The sequence below is a fragment of the Puntigrus tetrazona genome, chromosome 7 (genome assembly GCF_018831695.1).
Source record: "Puntigrus tetrazona isolate hp1 chromosome 7, ASM1883169v1, whole genome shotgun sequence".
Lineage (NCBI taxonomy): Eukaryota > Metazoa > Chordata > Actinopteri > Cypriniformes > Cyprinidae > Puntigrus > Puntigrus tetrazona.
The window spans coordinates 4,210,974-4,220,138 of record NC_056705.1 but is presented as its reverse complement, the minus strand read 5'-3'; positions in this window follow the sequence as shown (position 1 = coordinate 4,220,138).

Genomic DNA, 9,165 nt, shown 5'->3' with positions numbered 1-9,165 from the left:
AATGCCACTAAACCTAATGTAATCGTCGGGCGAAATGGATCGCATAGTTGAGCCAAATCGTTCGGATATGCCAATGTGATGGGTTGAGCAGTGCATCCAACTCCTCGCGAGTGGCACCATCAGAGTCACGCCGTACAGCTGTACTGCGCAATGGAAAAGGCAGAACATTCTGGTTGGCCTCTGTCAGACTGTCTAGATACCATGAAGAACCAGCTAGATCCCCTAACGTCGTCTCTTGGTCACACTGGAAATGGGGGCACTGTGGGAGAGAGTTAGGAAGCAATGCATCGCACACTGACCCGAAGGCCCGGAGGATGAGCAATTGCTCTTGCTCTTAAATTTTGTGTCTGAGGCGGCAGGTTCTCCACATGGCCCTCCTCCAGGGAGCTCCCGACACAAAACCCCCAGTGGAGCGGTGGCAGCTGGAGGATCACGTCAGGGGAGGATGTGCTGAAGTCAGTGGGACAGTCACAAGCCTGATGTTCTTGTTATTTTTAATCTAAATATCATAATTGTGTTTCAATACAAATGACATGGGTGTTAAGTGACGATTTTTCATTGTGGGGTGCAGTAACCATTTGAGCTGTTTTGCTTCAAGTAAATATATCTTGATTTAAGAATGTTTATATATTTGTCTCAGAAAGCAAGACATAAAATAAAAGTCAATTATTTTGTGCAGCATTTTTTCAAACTCAAAACAAAAACATCGGAATAATCTATCATTTCTTACCAATTTGGCAAAAGAAGTTGTCTGCGTCAGTACAAGTTCTGTCATTCCATCGTCCTTTGCTGTTTATATTTCCACAGGCCATGTATATATCGGGCATATTTGGCTGAGAGAATCCCACTTTGCATTGCTGACCGGCATGTTTTGATACGACCAATGCCAAACATCTCTGGAGAAACCGATCCAGGCGTCAGATGGGAAGTTCTCAGCGTTCGCTGCCTCCTTTAGTTTAGCTCTATCTTCATCGCTCTGAACCGGCCGCCAGATCCACGCATATCCTTCTACAGTGCGATTGAGCTTCTGTCCAGGTCTTTGGGTCTTGGATCAGGACAAAACGCTGCAGGTCACACGAAGCCTTCGACAGAATTCCTGCTGCAGGAAAATCAATAGTGTAAAGTTGATCTAAACTCCTGATCTAACATCGGTTTCTGTCACAAGAACACTCACCGAGAAAAAAACAAGCTGAATCTTGTTCAGCATCATCATCTCTTCACAGGTTTCTTCAAAGAAAGAAATAAAGGACAGGCTGGTTACTTTTCTGATTCTGAAAGTGCACTAGTTTTATATTAAGTAGGGGTGAAACAGATTGTATGGACTAGAGAATACTTTATATAGTCAATACTTTTATGTTGTAGGGCTGTTCATCTCTGCTTATAATTGTTGTTCAATCAGTTGTTCTTGTTATATTACTGACTTTAGTAGTTAAACAAATATTTTCTGCTAGAGTATAGAAATATTTTTAGAAAGTAAACTAAAAAGAATACTATCCGTCATTCAAAATCTATAGTATGAGCTACACGGTGAATTATGTGATCTGTTGCACCACTAATATTAAGGCGGATTTATTGGAAATTAGCAGTGAATGCAAACCCAATTTCAGACACAAACCCCTGATTCAACCAGTATCAGAAAAAAATAGCAAGAAGAAACGGTAGAATTACAAAATTACTGGAAATAAATCCTGTCTTTTTGATGCATCTAGTATTATAAAGGCCATACTTGACGGACTCATGGACCCTGAAGGTGAAGAGGCCTCAAAATGTCAATATTGTCATCTCAATTAGTGACTGATTTTTTATCAGGAAAACTACTGACTGTGCACAAAGTTTCTATTGCAAGAATGTTTAAATGATGATATATAGAATTTATCTTTGTTTTTTCTTAGATTAATTTTATATTGTTTTTATAATTTTAATTTGTATCTGCCATGTAATAACTGATGAGACTGCAATGGCCGTCAAATATAATACAGCCAACATATAGTCAAATTTTGTAGACACTGTCAGGCATTGTTCATGCTTTAATAAAACAATTTTCCTAATGAAATTAGTTTTAATGGTTAGGTACATTGTAAATAATGATGACTCATTATTGTAACTCAAATTAAACTAATTTGATTTCGAATATACAATTCCGACTTGATTATACATTAAGAAAATATATAATAAGGCATTAAAGTTGGAGTAGGTGAATCAGCCATAGAAATCAGAACAAACTCAAATTTACCTGCTGTGGGAGCTACTGATGCTTGATCTTCTCACCAGTATGTCAATTATCTTCTCTCAACATACTTCTCTTTCACAATCTACCAAACTCTTTATGCAAACCTTTTGTGTACTTCTGGATGTAAGATGCTGATTTACATTCTGATTTTGCTGCAGTATGAGTCTCTTTTATTCAAATAGTATCAGAGGATGTGATGATAGAGCACAGAAGTGCTTTTTCACAACCACAAAACTTAAGCCACAAAGGAATACAAAGAAATCACTGAACTGATATGAAGCCTGTTCCAAACAAAACAAAAAAATTTAACTGGGTATTTAAGAGAGAGAGTTGTGAAATTACTCCATTAATAACAATATAATTTTATCCATTCCAGTAGGTCTCACTTTCCATTTGACTACAGATGTTGAAATTACAGATTTAAACAACTTTGATGTGGTTGGAGTGTAGAGTTTTCAGACCAACAAAATTCTGAATGACTTCAACTGAGAAAGATGTTTTGAAGACGGATGGTGAAGTTACAGCATCTGGCTGACCGTATTAACCAGTCAAATCAACCTTGATCCCTAGGAAAACATCTTACTTAAACTAGCCCAAAGTGGTTTGATGCTCTTCCAGCAGGTCTGGTTTGTTTGTTTCAGTCAGTTTTTCGCTGTAGGTGAAAGTGTTACAATAACCCTATAATAAATAGCCTGCTTGAATCCCACTGACAATCACATGTATATTTTGACATATTTTCACATGTATATATATTGACAATCTCCTCGCAATAGCCCCTCTCTGGTGCATTCCACTGAGGGAAGAACTCCTTTCTCAGGGGCTTGGCACCATGTGGCAACCACTGTCCAGACCTGTGGAACTGTATGTGCGGCTCCTGGACAAGACGCGGCAGACTTAAGTGATTTTCCACAAGCTGTGGTGAACACTATTACCCAGGCCAGAGCTCCCTCTACAAGGCACGCTTATACCATGAACTGGAATCTGTTTATGAGCTGGTGTTCCTCTCACAGAGGAGACCCTTGAAGGTGTGCAATTGAAGTAGTGCTCTCCTTTCTGCAAGAAAGGTTGGAGCATAGGCTGTCCACCTTGAAAGTATATGTGGCTACCATTGCAGCGCATCACAATGCACTAGACGGCCAGTCTTTGGGAAAACATGATCTCGCTGTAAGGTTCCTGAGGGGTGCCAGAAGCTTAAATCCTTCCAGGTCACCCCTGTGCCCTCATGGGATCTTTCTGTTGTCCTGGCTGGCCTTCAGAGAGGTCCTTTGAGCCATTGGAGTCAGTTGAGCTTAAGTTCCTGTCTGCTAAGACCGCCTGATCGTGCTCACTTCTATCAACAGGGATGGGGAACTCCAAGCCTTTTCAATGAGCAAAGAGTGCCTTGTGTTTGGGCAAGCCTACTCTTATGTAGTCCTGAGACCCAGCCTGGATACGCGCCCAAGGTTCCCACCGCACCTTTTACAATCATGTGGTGAATCTGCACAGAGGAGGCAGATCCAGCCTTGGTGTTGCTGTATCCCATCAGAGCTCTATGCATATATATGTGGACCACACCTGGAGCTTCAGAAGCTCTGAGCAGCTTTTGTCTACCATGGAGGTCAGCAGAAAGGGAAGGCTGTCTCCAATCAGAGGTTGGCCCACTGGATAGTGGACGCAATCACATTGGCTTACCAAGGCCTAAGGTGAACCTTGCCCCCTAGGGGTGAGAACTCCACCCGGAGTGTCGCCTCCTCCTTTGCGTTGGCGCATGGTGCCTCTCTGGCAGACATCTGCAGAGCTGCGAGCTGGGCGATACTGAACACCTTCGCAAAGTACTACAGTCTTCGTGTAGAACCAGTTGCTTCACGTGTTTTGGGTAACAGGCAATTGGAAGGAAAAACTGGCTGGTGTCACGCTTGCTGCACCATTCCCCCTCACCTGGGGCTGCAGGCGCTTATTTTCTTCCTCCAGTAAAGTTCTCCGGTTGGTGATCCCTTGTGGAGCTTCCTCTGACACCTTCAGCAGTCAGACTTTGCAGAGCAGTCTGACGCCAGGTCCAGTATCAGCGTAGCCTTCGTTTCCGTTCGGCCCCTGTACTATACATGAGTCAGACCAACAAGCTTGTAGCCAATGAGCAGTAAGGGGGCGTGTCTACTCATGATGCTGAAGAGCTTTCAGTGATAGGACGGACATTAGCCAAGACAGAAAGATAGATATGCAGATAAAAAAATGTCATTATTTAGTCGTTTGGAATGCACTAGTCATGTCATTTCCTCATTATCTTTAGCTGGGATGTTTACACATATATGTAAAACACATATATGTAAAAGACAGTGACAAACAAGCTCTGGGTTTATGTAATATTGATTATTAAATAATTTTTACTGCAGTCGAAACTAAGGCAAACACTTGTGTTTGCATATACTTGAATTTGTTAAGCTAATGATGCATATCAAATGTGTTTACACAAATACTGAAGTTATTTACTAAAGGATTATTTGCATGAGAGTCACTGCCAATGGTTTGGGATGAACAAACTGAGACTACTTTACTTCCAAATAGTAAGCAGTAAATAAATAGCACTCACTAAGTAGTAATGAAACTACCTTAAAAGTGTCCAACAGAGTTATAATTCATTGTAAGTGACAATCCAGTAAAAGTGAGATATGGGAATAGTAAACCCTTAAAAAAAACTAAATCCTGTGAGTTCAGTGCTTTGGTCCACAACTAATGTAAACACTACCCTGATTATTTTTCATGCTCCCTCCTTGATGATTGCCTACTTCCTGATTCCTGTCATGTGATCACTCACGACAGACAGACCTAGCGACATTTAAAGACATACACGCAGTCAAACAGATAAGAGAAATAATACAACATGAAAATCCCATTAAAATATATAGATACACATATCATAATGTATATTAAGTGATATAATATCCAAATATATAAAAATAACTTGCACATTGTGATATATTTTATGCAGTAGTGTACTTATTTCATCGCAAAAGTCCATTTCTAGATCTGCTCAATGTTGCACCTTTCAAAGCAAACATTGATATGTCCTAGCCATGTCACGTTAACATAAATATGACATAAATGTGTAAAGATACCAGTATATCTGTGTTCGAGTCGAAAACACCGGAATAGTGTGGATGTCAGGTGCAATCATAGCAAAATTTCACCATTTAAAGCAAAAATGGGTTCCACTTTATATTAGGTGGCCTTTAAATAAACTTTAAATAATCAAATAATTGGTACAATGCACTTATTGTGTACATATATGATTTTACATTGTACTTCTATCATTTTAAAAATGCCTATAGGTTATTTGTTTTTGTAATTGCATTCATAACTACACTGTTGACCCATCCCTTACACCTTAAACCTACCCATACCACCAAACCTGCTCCTAAACTTACCCGTATCCACCCTTAATAGCGGCGCCTAATATAAACCGTGACCCAGAAATGCAGCCTTAGGCCGGGCACACGCTATTTAATTTTAAGTATAGTGTGAGAAGTCTGGTTGCATCTTGATGAACGCTTCTAATTCAGGGGTGTCCAGAATCTCCTGAAGAGCTTAGGTTCAACCCTGAACCAGATCGAGATCGCTAGAAACTTCTTTGAGTCTTTGAACCGATACCAGACGGTTGTGCGTTCATTCAGTTACATCGGTGAAAATCTTGACAGGGCATGTAAAAAGCTGACCTTCTGGACCAGTAGAACATCCCTGGTGTCTGAAGTATACTTAAAATAGTCGAAGTGATGCTTAAATGCACTAGTTCTGCACAATTAAAGCTGACCAGTTTAGTTTACTAAAATTACAATTGCAGGACATTTTATTAAGTAAATAAATATGAAAATGCATTTGTAGCATACTTACAATGAAATAAATGTATTTCATATACACTGAAGTATATTTATCGTTCTCTAGGATGTGGATGACGTGTTGTGTTTCTATGTTTGGGGACTCTCCATAGGTGTAATGTTTTTATCATGATGATCAGGTTTATTTCGTGAGGCTCCAGTGTTGATATTTAATAAGCAATGCGCTGTCAAGTGTTTCCTGTTCCTGAGCACCAGATGGCAGCACCATGATCTACTTTCCTCCGCCAGCAGTCATATGATCTTGAGTTTATATCACAAAACCCCATCTCTAATAACCCAGCCTCCATTCAAAGCCTCTCATTACCTGAAGACTTTGATGGATGAAGCCATTAAGAAAAGGCTCAACTCATTGGTCGATGTAAACCACTTCAAAGTTACAAAAGCTCCCGTCTCTATTTCTTTTCTCAGTGTAGGTCCAGAGTTTAGACATTTAGAGTTTTTAAGATATCGGGCAAAGATATAAATATTTCATCATTTAACCCCAACTGGATTTGAATATTAGAAGGTAAGGTCAGATGTTTTATCAGACTATTATTATTTTTATGTGTAAATATGCCATTAGGTCATGTGACAGAAAATACAGTTTTTTCCTCTTTAAGTCTGAACCATTTTTATATTTTGCTTAAAATAAGTATCTACTAAATCTAAAAATGAGTGTCTTTCATTGAAAAAGGTTGGTTTCAAAAGGTTTGCAGAGCAATCAGCGCATCTTTCACTTATTTCATCATTTTCAGATGAGACCAAGCGCTCTAAACGGACCGGATGAACCCGTCTCTTGTGTAGCTGAACTAGCTTTCTTCAGTTTTACAGTAATTCTGGATTTACATGAAAGATTGAGAGATGAAAAACCAGAGAAGAGCAGAAGCAGGAGAACAAGCAGAGTTTATTGAATAATCTCCGTTTCTATGCTTCATTCGACAAACATCCCCCGAAACCACACCAGAAGATAAGACCGAACAGCTGATAAATAATCCTTGAATGAATCAATGGAATCAGTATATAAATCAATACAAATTATTATATAGTTAAATGAGTAAATGATACGTCATACATGATTCAGGTATGAATAAATATTTAATAATAATAAATAAGACCCAAACCAAATATATGGCTGCTCTCTAAAATTAATTGTTAAGGAAATGCAAAATTGTACATAGCAAATAATATTAAGAGCGTAACAATTTGAGTAAAACGTAAAACTTGTGAAATATGATCTTATCGTTATTTACAGTAGACTGCAAAAATGCTTTTCTTCCTCTGTTAAAAACTTTTCTTAGCTTTTTAATAAAACATAATATTCTTAAATCGGTAAAAACCTGAATGAAATAAGATAGTTATTGCAGTTTCGTACCAAAATCGAGTGAATTTAGATTTTTGGGTTCAGAAAATGAAGATTTGTCCGACCCCAATGGCAGATATTTTATTTGTCCTACACTTATTTAGCGAAGAGAGTTAAAAGATAGGTATTGATGGAAAACTATATTTGTTGATTTAAACATTCTGATGCAGAGAAACTGATATGAAATATCTTTAGATCTAAGCGATGACGTTTGGGCTTCATCATTTCTACAATCTGAGCAAGTTTTATGAAGTTATGAGCAAAACCTGACAAATTGTTGTACCTTTCAAAACTATAAAAACAGGTTTTTCCTATTTATCATCAAATAACTCAGCACTACTTGAAATGAATATGAAATGTAAAGTTCAGGCTCTGTTTGGTGTTGATCAAGTAGTTTTCTTCTATCCGGTGGCTCCCACAGTTCACACAGATTTGAGCAGACTGCACTAAAGCTTTATGTTATTTCTTAGTCATTTGGTTTTTCGTGTAGTGCACTCTTGTTAATAATGAGAACTGTCCTTAATCCACCTTATTTTTCCTGGAAGATGATTTCTGCACGCTGACCTCCAGTCTCTTCCAGCTATTTTTATCTGTGCAAAAGAGCTCGTTTTGCTTCTTGATATCACAAACTGGTGTGTTTTTCCATATTATGTTAACACATTATCTTAATTAGAAACACGCTGGTTCGTGGTGCACTGAACTATTTCCCATGTCTCGCATCAAACAGATTAAAGAACAAAATGTGTACTTAATAGATACAAGCTATATTTTTACCTGATATCTTAAAAGTGAAAAAACATTTTGTAAACAAATGCAATAATAATGCCTAATATATTTATATATATATATATTACCATGATTATTGTTATAAGTTACTATGCACTGACCGTATTCATTAAATGAAGGTAACTTATTATTATTATTATGCCTGTACCTTAAAGATGCACAAGTTATGGCACGTATCAGAGTTTAGCGTTTCCTTTGCTATAACACCTTACATGCCGTCTGTGGTGTGTTTTCTGTTTTCAGCCGCTGGAAGATCTTCCCGTCGGGTTGGATGATCCATGTTATGCTGGATCTGATATTCACGTCCTGATCCGAGAGGATCTGGTTCATCTAGACACCGGATAACATCAGTCATTAGTGAACGAGACCCACTGCCGTTTAGACATCAGTACACTAGAAAAATTCAAATAAACACTGCCAAAAATGATTTACTTGTACAACTCGTAACGACAGACTGGGGTCTTGCTTGGAGCCCTTATTAGCTCTGATAAGAGAAAATTCAGTCTGATATTAAAATAAGAAGCAGAATCATCTGACCTTCTTCTCTATGGCCTGCATCACCGTGGATTGGTTCAGAGATGTGTCTGATTTGATCGTGAATCTCACACGCTGCATTCTTCTGTTTTCACGGCAGTAGAAAGGCAGTGGAGTGGAGCAGTTGTCTTTAACCATCAGTGCTCCAGGGTTGGCTCTCGCACACTGGATTTCGTTCAAGTTATCAGGCTGCGTAGACTTCCACTTCACGGAGGACCACAAGACACCGCTGTTATCTGACCACAGCCATGGGATCCTGTACAGGCCGAACCAGGCGTCGTTGAGGTTCCGTGAAGAAAGCTCGCTCGCGAGAAACGTGTTCTCTGCGTCGTCTGTAACGGCGGCCAGGTCTGTGTAGTGTGTTCTGCAGTACGTTTGAGCATCATGCCAGCTTAACCTCACGCTGT